Below are 16309 nucleotides of genomic sequence, written 5' to 3'. Positions count from 1 at the left end.
CAATAAACTTGCAAAGTTTCTGAAGGATATACATGCATTCTAATTTAGAATTACTAGAATTTATTTACATTTCACCAATGTTGGCAGCAGGGGAACATGGGTGGGAAGGTGTTATTGCACTCATGTCCTGTTTGTGGTTTTCCCATGGGCATCTGGTTGGCCACTGTGTGAACAGAATAGACCTTGGTCTGATGCAGCATGGCTCTTCTTATATTCTTAAATAGAGGGTGCCTCTGAGCATGTGCAGAATGTCTTTCACCAGTGAGCACTTACATTCTCCCCCTACCAATTCTATTCCCCTCCATGCCACCATCCCTCCTCATCCTACCATCCTCCAGCAACTCTTCATAAAAACAGATGTCTTGTTTCGTGCAACTCCTCTCTATCTCCTTCTTGTCATGCACAAGCTCTCCTTGTATCTTCCTCCCCATAACTTCATTTGTGTCAAGACTTCACCAGGATTCAGCCAATGAGTCTGTTTTCAAAACTAGGGCTAAGTTATGCAGAAACTCTGAGCATGCACTAAGTGTCTTTCCCTAACAGCTGAAGCTAGAGTTCATGCAAAACCACCCCATCCCCACAAATGACAAAACATGTTGAGCTACTACCCAGCGACTACCCAGTTCTGGCTAATGAACTGAGATGAGAGGGTAGTCGAATTCAGCCAGAACTGGGCAGGCGCTGTATTAAGCCTGCAGTACCACGCTCACAACTCAGGAGTTATTTCTGAGTAAACACGCAGAACATCAGGGTGCAAACCTCCCTGCAAAAGTAACTTTTGCTGGAATCCTATGCACACTTTCCTGAGGGTAAGCCTCATTAAACATAATGGGACTTCTCAGTAGGCATACATAGGATTGCATAAATTAGCAATATTTATCTCCCCTCCACTTAAAAAACAAACCCAAACCTCCTATTTTTATTAAAGCTTCCTGTTCATAGGAACATAGGAAGCTGCCTTGTACTGAGTCAGACCCTGGGTCCATCTAGCCCAGAATGGTTGACACTGACTAGCAGCAGCGGCTCTCCAAAGTTTCAGGCAGGATTCTTTCCTAGCCCTACCTGGACATGCTGGGGATTGAACCTGGGGCCTCTGTATGCCAAGCATGTGCTCTACCACTGAGCCCTTCCTATTGCTGGATGACGGCAACTGACAAACCGGCCCCAGTTTTGTTTCTCTGCAACCATGTGAACCCACTCTTCTCAAAGACTTGAGTGAGGAGGAGGGGAAAAACCAACCCTCTTGTCTGTTTGTATAAAGTCAAATACAGTTCAGAATTTCTCTTGGCCACCAAAGAGAATTCTCTTTACGAATTACCCAAGATATGCTCTGGGTGGAATAAATAATCATAGAATCATAGAACAGTAGGGTTGGAAGGGGCCTACAAGGCCATCGGGTCCAACCCCCTGCTCAATGCAGGAATCCAAGTCAGAGCATCCCTGACAGATGGCTGTCCAGCTTCGTCTTGAGTGCCTCCAGTGTGGGAGAGCCCACCACCTACCTAGCTCATGGGCTCCACTGTCATATTGCTCTAACAGTCAGGAGGTTTTTCCTGATGTTCAGCCAGAATCTGGCTTGCTGTCACTTGAGCCCATTATTCCGTGTCCTGCACGCTGGGATGATTGAGAAGAGATGCTAGCCTTCCTCTCTGTCACAACCTTTCAAGTACTTGAAGAGTGCTATCCTATCTCCCCTCAGTCTTCTCTTCTCAAGGCTAAACATGCCCAGTTCTTTCAGTCCCTCCTCGTATGGCTTTGTTTCCAGTCCCCTGATCATCTTCGTTGCCCTCCTCTGAACCATCTCCAGTTTGTCTGCATCCTTCTTAAAATGCGCTGCCCAGGACTGGACACAGTACTCCAGATGAGGCCTAACCAGTGCTGAGTAGAGGGGAACTAGTACTTCCCGGGATTTGGAAGCGATGTTTCTATGAATGCAGCCCAAAATAGCATTTGTCTTTTTTGCAGCCACATCCCATTGTTGGCTCATATTCAGCTTGTGATAAACAACAATTCCAAAATCCTTCTCGCTTGTAGTGTTGTTGAGCCACGTATCCCCCATCTTGTAACTGTACGTTTGGTTTCTTTTTCCTAGGTGCAGAACTTGGCATTTGTCCCTATTAAATGTCATTCTGTTGTTTTCTGCCCAGCGCTCCAGTCTATCCAGATCACTTTGAATTTTGTTTCTGTCTTCCAAAGTATTAGCTCTCCCGCCCAATTTGGTGTCATCTGCAAATTTGATCAGCATTCCCTGCACCTCCTCCTCCAAGTCATTAATACAAATGTTGAAGAGCACTGGGCCCAGGACTGAGCCCTGCGGTACCCCACTCGTTACCTCTCCCCAGTTGGAGAAGGTCCCATTGATAAGCACTCTTTGAGTCCGATTCTGTAGCCAACTGTGGATCCACCGGATCGTTGTTTCATCTAGCCCACTTTGAGCTAGTTTGCTCATCTGGAGATCATGGGGCATTTTGTCGAAAGCTTTGCTGAAGTCGAGGTACTTGAGGGAGGTTACTTGATCAAAAAATGAGATCAGATTCATCTGGCAGGACTTGTTCTTGACAAATCCATGTTGGCTTCGAGTAATCACTGCATTGTTTTCAAGGTGCTTCCAGATGGATTGCTTTATCACCTGCTCCAGAATTTTCCCAGGGATTGATGTCAGACTGACGTGTCTGTAGTTCCCAGGTTCCTCCTTTTTACCCTTTTTGAAGATAGGGACAACATTAGCCCTCCTCCAGTCATCTGGCACTTCCCCCGTCCTCCATGATTTCTCAAAGAGAATAGACAGCGGTTCTGAGAGTTCTTCTGCCAGTTCCTTTATGACTCTAGGTTGCAGTTCATCTGGCCCTGGAGATTTGAACTCATTCAAAGTAATGAGGTGTTCCTTGACCGTATGCCTTTTGATCTCAAGCTGCAATCCTTCCCCTTCAGCCTGTACTTCGCCTTTGCCAGGGGTTCATAGACCCTCTTTTGTGAGAAGACTGAGCCAAAGTAGGAATTTAACACCTCTGCCTTTTCTTTGTCATCTGTTATCATTTTGCCATCCTTATTTATTAGCTGAACAACCATTTCTTTCCTCTGTCTTTTACTATGCATGTAGTTGAAGAAAGCCTTTTTGTTGCTTTTAGCATCCCTCGCTAACCTCAGCTCGTTCTCAGCTTTAGCCTTCCTGACGCCATCCCTGCAATTCTGTGCTATCTGCCAGGACTCTTCCTTTGTTGCTTGGCCTTCTTTCCACTTCCTTTATGTGTCCTTTTTTGTTTTCCGGTCATCTCTAAGCTTTTTGTGAAGCCACATTGGCTTCTTCTGTTGTCTTCCACCTTTTCTTCTTGTTGGAATTGTTTGTAATTGTGCCTTGAGAATGTCCTTTTTTAACAGCTCCCGCCCATCTTGGACTCCTTTTCTTGTTAGAGTCGCTTGCCATGGGACCTTACTGGTCATTGTTCTGTGTTTATTAAAATCAGCTTTCCTGAAATCCAGGGTACGCATTTGGCTACACTCAGCTTTTGCTTCCCTTAGAACCAAGAACTCAAGTATAACATGGTCGCTTTCCCCCAGAGTTCCTGTAACTGCTACTTTATCCACTAAGTCATCCCTGTTGGTTAGGATCAAGTCAAAGATAGCAATCCTCTAGTTCCTTCCTCTACTTTCTGTAAGAGGAAGTTATCCGACATGCAAGTCAGGAATTTCCTGGAGGGGGCATGTTTTGCAGAATTTGTCTCCCAACAAATATCAGGGAAATTGAAGTCCCCCATTACTACTACATCATGCTTCCTTAAAACATTGGCTATTTGCTTTTCAAAAGTTTCATCCTCGTCTTCTCCTTGGTTGGGTGGCCGGTAGTAGACTCCGACCACCAGGTTCCTTTTATTCTTTGCTCCATTTATTTTGATCCAGATGCTCTCGATGGGGCTACCAAGCTCATCCTCCTGTATTTCTGTGCAGAGATATATATTTTTCACATACAGTGCAACCCCACTTCCCTTTCTGTTCCTCCTGTTCTTTTTGAACAAGTTATATCCTTCAATTGCTGTATTCCAGTCATGAGAGTCATCCCACCAAGTCTCATTTATACCTATCAAGTCATAATTTTCCTCTTGTATTAAGAGTTCAAGTTCGTTGTGTTTGTTTCCCATACTCTGGGCATTAGTATATAGACATCGAAGACCATGTGCTTCAAAGTCTGGCTAAGAACTTCTTTCTCTAAGAAGAGAAAGAAAGAAAGAACAGGATAGGGGAGGGAAGAATAAAAGAAGAATGGTGATTGGAAATGTGTGCGGGGGTGGCGGGGGTAGAGAATTTCCTAAGCCAAGTGGCTCCTTTCAGAGAGGTGGTACTTCAGAGGAATTTAGGAGGCTGTGGAGGGTTTGTAAGGATTGCATGTACTTAAATGAACTTTATGAGGTGAGGTGGCTGAGGGCTTTTTCTAGCTTTTTTAAAACTGTAGAACGTATTTCAAAGCCCCAGCAGTTTCTCGATCATGATGCCACATAGTCCTAACCCTCTCTTTGGGATTATTTGAGTCCTACAGCTATTTAGGAGAAATTAAAGTGGAGGGGGAGAAAGAAGTTTGTGGAGATTGATTGGATCCTTTGCTGTACTGAAGCTGCTAAACTTCTGCAGAATCCAAAGCTTCCAGTTTGGGGCAGTAAAATCAGATGTTGTGTGAAATACCAGTATTTCACATGGATCTCTTTGTTCCCTTCCTTCTGCCTCCTCAAAATTTCATTGCAGGCAAGCTCATAACAGTGGGCATGTAAGAGCAGAAAAGAAAAGTAGGGGGAGAGAGGTTTTTGTGCCTCAAAAAAACCCTACACCAGAGATTAGGGATAGTGACCTAATGGTCACCTGAAACACCTTCTGATTAGGATCTCTAATCCCCTGGGTGACTTGACAGTTTTTACTTTTCGTTTTAGACTTTGAGAAAAGGAAAATTTACACATTGCTAGTGCAAAAGCCACTAGACCTAATGGTCTGAAATTTGGTAGGTTCAGTCAGCTCCATAGAGCCTGCTAGGTCACCAAATTCCATACACCTATGTGGAAGAACAAAGAAATTATAGCTCTTTGCTTTGACAGATTTTCTTGGAAAAAGCAAATTTTACCTGTGGCTAGCACAAAAGCCACTAGGCCTAACTGTCTGAAATTTGGCAGGCTCAGTCACCTCTATGGGGGCTGGCAGGTTTCCAAATTCCATGCATTTATGTGGAAGCACACAATAAATATAGCTCTTTGCTTTGACAGATTTTCTTGAAAATAGCAAATTTTACCTGTGATTAGCACAAAAGCCACTGGACCTAACCGCTTGAAATTGGGCAGATTCAATCATGGGGGCTACCAAGCTTCCAAATGTCATGTATTTATCATACAAACTAAAAAAGTTATGGCCGTTTTTGTTTTCCAATGCAAGTCAATGGGAAAATGTAAAAAAAATGGCTATTAGGACAGCTCAAAAGATCCGGGGCCCATGCCCAGGTGGGCCTTTTACTAACGACGCCCCTGGTGATTTTGCTGTAACAGTCAGGAAGTTTCTCCTGATGTCCAGCCGGAATCTGGCTTCCTGTAACTTGAGCCCATTATTCTGTGTCCTGTACTCTGGGATGATGGAGGAGAGATCCTGGCCTTCCTCTCTGTGACAACCTTTCAAGTACTTGAAGAGCGCCGTCATATCTCCCCTCAGTCTTCTCAAGGCTAAACATGCCCAGTTTTTTCAGTCTCTCTTCATAGGGCTTCTTCTCTCTTCATAGAAGCAGCAGCAGCAGAAGCAAATGCAGAGATCTCAAAAGATTGGACATTTGGGGGTGATTTTTTGATTGACCTAATCAAGGTATCACATTAATATGGATTTTGGAATGGTCCAGTACAGAGTATCATGAACAAAAGAGACAGGTCCCTACTTCCAGGAAGGTTACAGTTGAAATGTTGTCTGTCTGTCTGTCTGTCTGTCTGTCTGTCTGTCTGTCTGTCTGTCTGTCCGTCCGTCTGTCTGTCTGTCTCTGTGTATGAATAAAGAGAGGAGAGAGAGATAGGGTAATAGGTTTCTTTTCTCTAAAAATATGGAAGAGTTTACAAGCTATTTGATTAAAAATGTCATGGGCTGGATCGAGACAAAGTTAGTCACATTTAGATCACGTTGAAATCAGTGGGACGTAAGTTAATCATAACTAATTTTTCACATTGTTTTCATTGTGAATAAGTCTGAAGAACATGATCTGGATTCAGCCTCATGTGACCGCCTTACAACATAATCCTATGCATATGTACTCAGAAGTCTCATTGCGTTCACTTTGCCTAATGGTAGGCCAGCCCTGGTTACCAATCATTACTACATGCTACTTCCAGTATCAGAGGCAGAATGCCTCTGATTACCAGTTGCTGGGGATCATGAGTGGGAGGGTGCACTCATGTCCTGCTTGTGGGATTCCCAGGGACATCTGGTTGGCCACTGTGGGAAACATGATGCTAGGTTAGATGGGCCTTTCGTCTGATCCAGTGTAGCTCTTATATTCCTCTGGTATTCTGCTGGGATCTCTCTCTCTCTCTCTCTCTCTCTCTCTCTGCATGTCTAGAGACCTCAGCATATCCAAGTGGGGTTTTTAGCAATGGGAATTATGGCAAAAGTGTCCTTTGTGCAAAAGGGGGCATTTTGTATAAGATAGCTAAGGCTACCTGCAAAAAAAGGAAGGACAGATTACAACGCTTGCAACAGCTCCTTATGGGTTCCTCCTCTCAGGGCTCCAGAAGCAAACATCAGGACAAACTTGAACCTCTCCCCACCTCATGTGGGAATGAATGTCTCTAACCCTTAGAGACATTACCTGAATGTGTCGTGAGGCAGAGTGGACTGCAGGGCACACAGTCAAGCCCAAAGTGTCACTTCCCTGACACCCCAGCCTCTGTGAGCTCCAGCTACACTTCAGCTGGGTGAGGGGAAAGGAGCCAGAGCCAAGGGGCAGCCTGCATTACACACAGGGAGCCACAGGGCTGCCATCCTGCGCAGGCACACAATGCCTTTTCTGATTATGCCCAACATGGAATTTGCCTTTCTCATGGCAACCACACACTGGGTTGACGTTTTCATGGAGCTGTTCACCACATCCCCAAGATCTCTTCCTTAGTCAGTCACCATCACCTCAGATCCCATTGAAGCTGGGATTTTTTGGCCCAATGTGCATCACTTTATGCTTCCTTGCATTAAACTGCCATTCCCTTTCCACAACAACTCCCACGATTTCTTTAAAAAAAATTTATAAACCATCCTTTATCTACAAGAGATCCCATGGAATTGTACATCTGTGATGCTATATTATGTTGAAAATTGTTTTTATTGAGCATACAGATGTTTATTGGCTTTAATGTTTTCTTATAAGCTGCTTTGAGTTCTCCAGCACAAGAAAGTGGGATACAAGTTCTTAAAATAATAATCTGTGTTCCTCATTTCAAACTCTGATCTTGTGTTTCATTTTCTTCACATTGTGGAAAATATTGCTTCTAAGAACATAAGAAGAGCTGTGCTGGATTAGACTAAAAGCCTATCTAGTCCTGCATTCTGTTCCCAGAGTGGCCAACTAGATGCTCCAATGGGGAGCCCACAAACAGGTCCTGAGTTCACAAGCGCCCAGCACCCTCCCACTCCTATTTCCCAGCAACGGGTCTTAAACTGTTTGGTTCTAGAAGAGGAGGTTCCTGTACACCTCTATAATGTGGAAAACAAGGAAGGAGATCACCTACAGCCTATGGAATTTCAGTTCTCTTACTCTGAGGGCTCCTTATTTATTTATTTATTCAATAGATTTATGTATCGCTGAACATATTTAAAACTATAAGTGGTTCACAAAATACATTATAATACATTAAAATACAGTTAAAATACATAACATAGCTAAAACTAACATAAAACATTAATAAAAACATTAAAATCAATTAAAACAACAAATACAATTGCATTTTATTGTTTCATCATTGCTATACAGCTAGACCTGTCCTCTTTTTTTTTTACATTAAAAAATGTATTTTTTAACATTTTTTAACCGTATTTTAACAAGGTTAGGTAGTAAGTGGTAAAGTTCTAAATCTGCAGTAGAGTGTATTTGCATTTAGGCTGTTTGGCACTTTAGTCCTAAACCTATTTATTAGAATAAAAACCCAACTGAGTTCGAAGGAATATATTTCTGGGCAAAGATACCCATTACCACAGACTGACATACACAACCTAAACATATTCATGGGGAAAGCATCATTCATGAAAAAAAGTCATTCATTCATTCATTTCATTTCTATACGTTCCAATAGCCAGAGCTCTCTGGGCACAAAAATTAAGGCCCAAAATACAACATAATAACAGCATAATATAAAACCTTTCACATACTAAAATTTTAAACAATTTAAAACAGTTAAAACGGTCAACAATACAGTCACAGGACCTGATAAAACAATTGGCATTTAAAGCACCATCATATACCCTCACATCTCTGGAAGCAGAGGGAAGCCTTAACCTGGCGCCCAGGAGCTGACAACGTGGTGCCGGGCAGACCGCATGGGGAGAGGGGGGCTGCGCTGGAGATCCCCTGGAATGTGCTCTGAAGTGAATCTGGGTGCTGTCCAATCCAACTCAGGCCACGCAGAAGCACAGTCGATGGGACTTCCCGAGTCAGGCCGTTTGTCCATCTAGCTCCAAATCGTCCACACTGATGGGCAAACAGTGGAGGCTGGTGGCTCCGATGTCAGTGGGGCAGTGAATCCACTCCGGATTTCAGTCAGAACCAGTCAGAATTCTAAAGGATAGCTTCGCACCTTGGATAGCTCCTTTAGGGTTCTGACTGGTTCTGACTGAAACCCAGAATGGATTCACTGACATCAGAGCCACCAGCCTCTGCTGTAAGCAGTGGCTCTCCAGAGTTTTAGGCAGGGGTCTTTTCCAGTTCTACCTCAAACGTAACCAAGACCTTTGTCATGCAAACAGGTTCTCTACCACTAAGTTACAGCTTTTTCCCCTGAACAGAGTTCCCATTAATTCCTGAGTACTCATTTTCAGACTGATGAACAGCCCGATCCTAGGCATGTTTACTGAGAAGTCCCACCAAGTCCAATGAGACTTGCTCCCAAGTAAGAGTGCATAGGATGGCAGTGTAAGTCTTTTGCCCACTTTAGGGTAGTCCCATGGTCTGGAGTAGGGGTGCTGAGCCACTTTCAGCCTGAGGTCCAAATTCCCTTTCAGAGAAGCTCTCCGGTGGGGTGGGAGTGCATTCTGGCAGTGGGTGGGGCCAAAGAGGGTGGGGCCAAATACCCCAAAGACCTGGCTTTAAAGCTCTGGTGCACGTCACTCAGCCTCAGGAGGGGCATTTCAGCCTTCTGGAATGGGGAAAATGGCACAAAAGCCAGGAAACCATCAGACGAGTGGTGGTTGGGGGAAAGGGGTGTGACTATCTGGAGAACCCTGGAGGGCTGGATTGGGGCCTGAGGAGGGCTAAATTTGGCTCATGGGCCAGAGGTTCTGCACTCCTGGTCTACAGTTACTCCTGCAGAGTAGTTTATGGATTACCATCCCGAGTTGGATTGAGTTAGTTGAACGAAGCCCTTGAGAGAGGGCAGAACAGAAGACCAAGTAACGGTGCGCACTGAAATCTTTGGAACTTCAAGGAGTATTTTAGCAGTGCTGCGCGTTTGGAAATGACTGCCACTGCTATCACTGCGCTTGAAGTCACAAGACAGGTATCGGAAAGTACAGTCAGAGTTCCGATAAGTTGCTTACTAAGTAAAAATGATGGACAGACATACATTTATTGTGGTGCTGAAAATGTTTTAAAAGGTTACACAAGCAGAAAGACCCATTGGAATCAACAGGATTTAATGGTGCATACACGCTTTTAAGATAGCATAATTATAACTTAGTTAAATAATTGCAATATTGATTTTTTAAAAAATTATGAGGGAATTTCTACTGTGTTTGCTTGGTAATTTTAGCCTTTTCTACAGGTATTTAAAAAGTATTTTTTTTAAAGTTGTGAATTTTGTTCTAGGGATGGATGGTCAATCTTGGTCTCACTGGGTTTGTCTGTTTTTTGAGGTGAAACTTGTCTGCCTCATTTCTGCAAACTTGTCTGTTTCATTTAAAAACAACGTACTGAAATTCATACACATTTTTCATGACGTATGCATGTTCATGGGCATTTGTAAATGAAAACATTTTTGGACGCTTGCAGACATTGACTAAATTTTGCAGAACGCATCACAAGCTTGGAAATGTACGGATTTCCAACCACAAATTGCGTTCCCTTCCAGGAGGTGGGAATTGGGTAAATCCATAAAAACAAACTCAAGGGGACTTTCTCAAACATCCCTATTTTGTGCCAATGAAAGTGTATTATGTGGGTATCTGCTGCCATCTAGTGCTTAGTGGCCGCACTGCTCCCTGTTTTTGAAAGGCATGGCTTCATGGAAAATCAGTGTTTCCAGGAGAATGTACAGTGGCCATCACTGCGAGAAGAAGCGGCCTTCTGCCTTTAATTGTGTGCTACTTTCTCTAGAATTGGTCCACTGGAATTATTTCAAAAACCAACAACCCCCCCTCACACTCACCCATAGCTCAAAACATGTAATGCCTTGTGTTAGCTATCTTAGGAAAGAGCTAAGCATCAGCTGCAGCTGTGTTGCTGCTGCTATATAGTAACAGCAACATACATAAGCAAAGATGACAGATCCCTCATAACCCAAATGTCTGCAGTGGGAAGGGAGAGGCAAGGGAATATGGGATGCAGATGTGCAAATGGATGCTTTGTTGCAGTTGGGGAGGCAAGGTCTCTCGCTCTCTTTCTCATCTCCTTTTTGTCTCCCTGTTTTAAATGTCTAACTAAACCAACACCCATTCTGAATCATCTTCACATGCTTAGAGGCTTACTAGCAAGGGATTGCAACAATAATGAACTTAAGCAAGCATTATGGATCTCTAGGCCCCTCTAACACTACAAATGACTTGGCTACGCTCCTGGGGCCAATACAAGGTGCCATCCTATGATGAAGAGAAGGGAGGCTGTCCCTCCTGAAGGCCAAAGTAGATGTGACATACATTTCAGGACTGCAAGCTGTTATTTGCCACAGGAGAGAGGGAGGGTGGGCAGGCTAGGGCAAACAGCAGCTGTGCAGGAGGGGTGATCATAGAATCATAGAATAGCAGGGTTGGAAGGGGCCTACAAGGCCATCGAGTCCAACCCCCTGCTCAATGCAGGAATCCAAGTCAGAGCATTCCTGACAAATGGCTGTCCAGCCTCGTCTTGAAGGCCTCCAGTGTGGGAGAGCCCACCGCCTCCCTTGGAAATTGGTTCCATTGTCGTATTGCTCTGACACTCAGGAAGTTTTTCCTGATGTTCAGCCGGAATCTGGCTTCCTGTAACTTGAGCCCATTATTCCGTGTCCTGCACTCTGGGATGATCAAGAAGAGATCCTGGCCTTCTTCTCTGTCACAACCTTTCAAGTACTTGAAGAGGGCTATCCTATCTCCCCTCAGTCTTCTCTTCTCAAGGCTAAACATGCCCAGTTCTTTCAGTCTCTCTTCATAGGGCTTTGTTTCCAGTCCCCTGATCATCTTTGTTGCCCTCCTCTGAACCCTCTCCAGTTTGTCTGCTTCCTTCTTCAAGTGTGGTGCCCAGAACTGGACACAGTACTCCAGATGAGGCCTAACCAGTGCTGAGTAGTGGGGAACTAGTACTTCCCGGGATTTGGAAGCGATGCTTCTATGAATGCAGCCCAAAAAAGCATTGGCCTTTTTTGCAGCCACATCACATTGTTGGCTCATATTCAGCTTGTGATCGACAACAATTCCAAGATCCTTCTCGCTCGTAGTGTGGTTGAGCCACGTATCCCCCATCTTGTAACTGTGCATTTGGTTTCTTTTTCCTAGGTGCAGAACTTGGCATTTGTCCCTATTAAATGCCATTCTGTTGTTTTCTGCCCAGCGCTCCAGTCTATCCAGATCACTTTGAATTTTGTTTCAGTCTTCCAAAGTATTAGCTCTCCCGCCCAATTTGGTGTCATCTGCAAATTTGATCAGCATTCCCTGCACCTCCTCCTCCAAGTCATTAATAAAAATGTTGAAGAGCACTGGGCCCAGGACTGAGCCCTGCGGTACCCCACTCCTTACCTCTCCCCAGCTTGAGAAGGTCCCATTGATAAGCACTCTTTGAGTCCGATTCTGTAGCCAACTGTGGATCCACCGGATCATTGTTTCATCTAGCCCACTTCGAGCTAGTTTGCTCATCAGGATATCATGGGGCACTTTGTCGAAAGCTTTGCTGAAGTCGAGGTATATGATGTCTACAGCATTCCCACGGTCTACAAGGGAGGTGACTTGATCAAAAAATGAGATCAGATTTGTCTGGCAGGACTTGTTTTTGACAAATCCATGTTGGCTTCGAGTAATCACGGCATTGTTGTCAAGGTGCTTCCAGATGGATTGCTTTATGATCTGCTCCAGAATTTTCCCAGGGATTGATGTCAGACTGACTGGTCTGTAGTTCCCAGGTTCCTCCTTTTTACCCTTTTTGAAGATAGGGACAACATTAGCCCTCCTCCAGTCATCTGGCACTTCACCCGTCCTCCATGATTTCTCAAAGAGAATAGACAGCGGTTCTGAGAGTTCTTCTGCCAGTTCCTTTATGACTCTAGGATGCAGTTCATCTGGCCCTGGAGATTTGAACTCATTCAAAGTAATGAGGTGTTCCTTGACCATATGCCTGTCGATCTCAAGCTGCAATCCTGCCCCTTCAGCCTGTACTTCGCCTTTGCCAGGGGAGTCATAGACCCTCTTTTGGGAGAAGACTGAGCCAAAGTAGGAATTGAGCACCTCTGCCTTTTCTTTGTCATCTGTTATCATTTTGCCATCCTTATTTAATAGCTGAACAACCATTTCTTTCCTCTGCCTTTTACTATGCACGTAGCTGAAGAAAGCCTTTTTGTTGTTTTTAACATCCCTCGCTAACCTCAGCTCATTCTCAGCTTTAGCCTTCCTGACGCCATCCCTGCAATTCTGTGCTATCTGCCTGTACTCTTCAGTGTAGGGTCCAGACTGCAGCAAGTTCCAAAAGCCCTTATTACCCGCAACTTGTTTCTTTGACTGCATTTGCCTTGTTTTTGAGGTCTCCCCCACCCTGGTGTTGAAATTCAATTCTGGATAGGTTCTTGGGGGCTGCATGCTGGTGGGAGGAGCCAAGACAAAAGGGGTGGACCAAAATACCAGCATATTTTAGTTTACAGCTGTCATTGCTAGTAACTAAGCTGAAGGAGAGGCAGTTCAACCTCTTCGAATGAGGGAAAAAACAGTACCAAAGCCAGACAATGAAACGATGAGCAGTCATGGGAAAGGGATAGGGCCAGGTGAAGGGGTGTGGCCAAGTGTTGTGTGTGATATCAATAACAGCTTTTCTTGTTAGATTCTGTATTAATTCAGATTTAAAAATGGATATTTGTGCTTTTTTTTTGACATGCTCAAAATGCATCATCTACATTTATTTATTTATTAAATTTATATCCCGCCTTTTTTACTCTTTAAGAAACCCAAGGCGATGTACATAATCCTCCTCCTCTCCAGTTTATCCCCACAACAACAGCCCTGTGAGGTAGGTTGGGCTGAGAGTTTGTGACTGGCCCAAAGTCACCCAGTGAGCTTCTGTGGCCAAGTGGGGACTAGAACCCGGATCGCCTGACTCCCAGTCCAACACTCTAACCACTACACCACACTGGCTCTCATTGATGTGGAGCCCAAGGACACGTCACCTGCGCAAGCAGATCGTTGGATCCAAATGGCAGCCTCTTCCCTTCCTCTACCAAGGATGGGGAAGCCATGGACCTCCGGATGTTGTTGGATTCCAAATCCCATCATCCCTGATGATGCTGGCTGGGACTGATGGAGGTCCAACAGGCCACAGCTTCCCCATCCCTGCAAGAGCCTGGAATCTAGACCATGCCATCAAGATGCAAGGGGCCAGAAGAGACCCCCTGAAACACCTTATCCCCAAGACAGCGGACCTCTTTTGGATTTTAATCATAAGCTGCTCTGATAGCCAATTTGGGCTGGAAAGCAGGGTAAGCCCAACTTCAGGAGGGAGATATGGAGCAAATAAGTAAGTGGTATTAGAGTTATATTTGTTTGGTAAATTACACCTGCATCGTTTCAGCGTGTACCTGGTGCAAAGCAAGCACTATAGAAAGATACACACATTCACTGCTTCTTCAAAGCAAACAGTGTTGTATTGGGGTTCATAGCGAAAACAAATAGTTCCAGAAGAAAAGGTTAAGTGCAGCCATTATGATTGCAGTGTTCAGACAAAGGAACACTAACTACCAAAAAAGAAGAAGGGAGAAAGGAAGTACAGCCTGAGAGCTGCAATCTACATCAAAGAGTAATTACAAGAAGAAACTAGTGGAGAAAGAAAACAAGTTCCTTTTTGTCTGTCCCCCCGCCCACTGCCCCGCACTGGTTCAGATGACTTATCACAAGCATTGATGCTTTACTCCAACACCCCTTCTCAAAGGTGCATGGGTAAGCCCACAAGATTCATCTTCTCTTGTAGACATTGGAAGCAGTGGTTTCATCAGGATGTCTGCAATCAGGCCTCCTGTTGGGCAATACTCTACTTCAATAACCCCCTTTTCCTGTACGTCTCTCAACAAGCGGTATTTCACATCAATCTGCTTGGTGCCTGAATTGACCTTCTCAGTTTGTGAGAGCTTTATGCAGCTTTGGTCATCTCCCAGGATCTGTACAGGCTTTGGCTCAGTTTTTTGTAGACCCTTGAGTAACTGGCACAGCATTTTGAGTTCCTGGCATGCTTGGGTGGCTGACACGTGTTCAGCTTCAGTGGATGAACCCGCCACTGTATCTTGTTACTTGCTGGTCCAACTCACTAGTCCACCTCTGTAAAAGAACAGGTTTCCACTAATGGATTTGCGATCTGTGGTGTCCCCAGACTAATCTGCATCTGCGTAAGTCACCAGTTTTGGACTATTGGGGATTGAGCTTTGGTTTCCGATGTGCAGTGCCTTTTAGTATCTGGCTACTCTTTTCACAGCCGTCCAATCTCTTTGGTGAATTTATCTTTCTGCACAGTATTCCTACAGCTGCAGCTATATCCGGCCTTGTCATGGTGGCCAAGTACAGCAACTTTCCTACAGCTGTTCTGTACTGGTTGTTCTGTGGTAGGAGTTGTGTCCATTTCCCTTTAGAAAGTCTGTCTCCAGTAATCTAACTTGGAGATTACCAGAACATAGACAACTGAAGCCAGGTTATCCCTGTCCAGAAAGGGGCGTAGCTGGGCCACCAACCGAGGATGGTAGAAGGCACTCCGTGCCACTGAGGCCACCTGAGCCTCAAATGACAGAGATGGCTCCAGGAGGACCCTCAAGCTACGAACCTGCTCCTTCAGGGGGAGTGCAACCCCATCCCAAGCAGGTTGAGCACCCTCCATCCGGTCAGCAGAACCACCCACCAACAGCATCTCGGTCTTGTCTGGGCTGAGTTTCAGTTTATTAGCCCTCATCCAGTCCATTGTCACAGCTAGGCACCGATTTAGCACATCCACAGCCTCACCTGAAGAAGATGAAAAGGAGAAATAGAGCTGCATGTCATCAGCATACTGATGACAGTGCACTCCAAAACACTGGATGACTGCACCCAATGGTTTCATGTAGATGTTAAATAGCATGGGGACCCCTGTGGAACCCCATACTGGAGAATCCATGGGGGCCAAGCAATTTTCCCAAGCACCACCTTCTGGAGCCGACCATCCAAGTAGGAGCGAAACCACTGCAATGCAGTGCCTCCCACTCCCAACTCAGACTATAATCCCAGAGGGATACCATGGTTGATAGTATTGAAAGCCGCCAAGAGATCAGCGAGAATCAACAGGGTCACACTCCCCGTCTCTCTCCTGACATAGGTCATCATACAGGGCGACCAAGGCTGTTTCCGTGCCAAAACCTGGCCTGAACCCCAACTGTAATGGATCTAGATAATCAGTCTCATCCAAGAGTGTCTGGTGCTGGCTGGCAACCACCCGCTCAAGAACCTTGCCCAGGAAAGGAACATTTGCCACTGGCCTAAAATTACTAAGATCTTCCAGGTCCAGGGAGGGGTTCTTCAGGAGTGGTCTCACTACCACCTATTTGAGGCAGCCCGGGACCACTCCCTCTCGCAAGGAGGCATTTATCACCTCCCTGGCCCAGCCAGCTGTTCCTTCCCTTCCAGTTTTTATCAGCCAAGAGGGGCAAGGATCCAGTACAGAAGTGGTTGCACGAACCTGTCCAAGCACCTTGTCAAA

This window comes from Heloderma suspectum, chromosome 8 (genome assembly GCF_057233095.1).
Source record: "Heloderma suspectum isolate Gila_16-S chromosome 8, 16-S_ref, whole genome shotgun sequence".
Lineage (NCBI taxonomy): Eukaryota > Metazoa > Chordata > Lepidosauria > Squamata > Helodermatidae > Heloderma > Heloderma suspectum.
This window is presented reverse-complemented; position numbering follows the sequence as displayed.